We start from the raw sequence: 2250 nt of genomic DNA on the forward strand, positions 1-2250 counted from the left end.
TTTCTGTTTGTTAAAGAATAATGTTATAAGATTAAAAGAGATAAGGTGTACGTCATGTCCACTTTAGGGGTAGTATGGAGTATGCTTAATTAGCTTACCTTTAATGTTAAAGGAAGCTAATTAAACACAGAAACACAAATTATGGAATGTTCAGAATAAACATATCAGCATACCCTAAAAGAGAGACTTAAAAAGGCCAGACATTTTCTAGGTGTACCGCTCCCAAACAACCATTCCATCTCCCCGCAATTCCTGACACCCTATTTACAAGGAGACTAAAAAGGGTGGAAAAGAAAACTATCTGAGACTTAGAGAAGGATTTTCCACATCCCCACCAATCATTAAAACTCCTTGTCCAGGTACGAGCTGATGAATCAGCTTTTTAGTCTCACTCGTTCACATTTTCTCATATTCACATAAAAACAATTATATTAATTCTCATCCTCAGTTTCTCAATCCCATATAATTTATATAGCATAATTATAATTTGTGATCTGAGAGTTTTTTTTAACTATGTAACAACTGACTCTCCGTTATAGTAAATACTAATTTCCAGAGAAGTCAAACTGTTGTCAATTCAAAATAAAATATATCTTTTTCATAAAAAACAAACTGTGATGCCTAGTACTATCTGGAAGGCAGTGACAAGAAATAAGAATGTCAAATGACAGTTAATAAATGTGTGTGAAAATGGTATAAAATTTTTTATGAAAATACCATTCAGCCATTTTTATGAAAAAAACTAAAGTTATCTGCAAATTGAGGTCAGTTCCAAGTCCTAATTTTTTGGTCCATAATTTTTCAAATGGAGGAAGCATTTTAATTTTTACCTATAACGTGCCTTTATGTGTGTGAGCATACTATATATATGTGTGAATATGTACTGTAATTTTGACAAATATTTGTTGAACACCTACAATATTCCTATAAAAATTATAAAATATGCTCTTGAGCCCTGATACAGAAGACAAACATAAAGTACATAAATTTAAAATGTAGATAAAAAACATAAATTGAAAATGTAGATAAGTGGGAAAAGGTATATTATAAAGGACTGTGGAAAGAAGAATACAAAAGCAACTCTGTTTAAAATTGGAAATATCAAGGAAAAATGAGATGGGTTTTGAATAATGAGTACGAGAGTTCATCATTATCCCAGACAAGAGAACAGCATGAGGAAGAACCAACACGGAAGTGCATGGAATTTTCCAGTGTGGCCTGAACATAAATGTGCTCCTGGAGAAGGGTCTAGAAGAAGTGAGAAGGCATCAGTTTGATGTCATATTTTCTTTTCAAAAAGAAAATGGTTGAGGGAAAATTGTTTATGTGGATCTAATTGTCATGAAATAGCCAAAGGTAGAAATATACAGCAATAATCTGCATACGTTCCACTACTGACTTAAACAAAAAGAGCAATGCTCTATAAATACACTTAGAATTTTAGGTCCAGTTTCAAAATAACTGTAGAACTATGATCTTCAGGGCCCCAAACACCTGGGACCTTGTTTGTTTCTATACCTGCCTTCTCTTGCTCCTACACCAAGACTAAGTTGCCTAAAACCTTTTCTGGAAGTAGAAAGTACAGATGTCAAACACACATGAAATCTAGGTAACACTTTTTTTTTTTTTTTTGCGGTACGTGGGCCTCTCACTGTTGTGGCCTCTCCCGCTGCGGAGCACAGGCTCCGGACGCGCAGGCTCAGCGGCCATGGCTCACGGGCCCAGCCGCTCCGCGGCATGTGGGATCTTCCCGGACCGGGGCACGAACCCGTGTCCCCTGCATCGGCAGGCGGACTCTCAACCACTGCACCACCAGGGGAGCCCTAGGTACATTTTTTAAGATACAAAATGAGAAAAATTATGTTTGATTTGATAAACATAAAACATCAAACTGTGTTGTGGCCATTAGCTTCACTTTATTCTCCCCAAATGTTTGACCAGACTACCTAACCTAGTGCCAATTTTACTAAAGCAAGATTTACATTTTTTTCCTTCTACTGTTCACCACCAAATGATAATGAAAGCATGTGGGATACCATCTTTCCACTAGCTGTACAGCACTAGCTAAGAGAATAGATAACGCTATGTGTGAAAAACCTTTTGATAGGTTTTAGTGAACAGTATGTTCAAAATGAGTTAAAAGGATGAGATAATTCAAATAGATACATGCACCCCAATGTTCACAGCAGCACTATTTACAATAGCCAAAACATGGAAGCAACCTAAATGTCTATCAACAGATGAATGCAT

This window comes from Lipotes vexillifer, unplaced genomic scaffold (assembly GCF_000442215.2).
Source record: "Lipotes vexillifer unplaced genomic scaffold, Lipotes_vexillifer_v1.1 scaffold189, whole genome shotgun sequence".
Classification (NCBI taxonomy): Eukaryota; Metazoa; Chordata; class Mammalia; order Artiodactyla; family Lipotidae; genus Lipotes; species Lipotes vexillifer.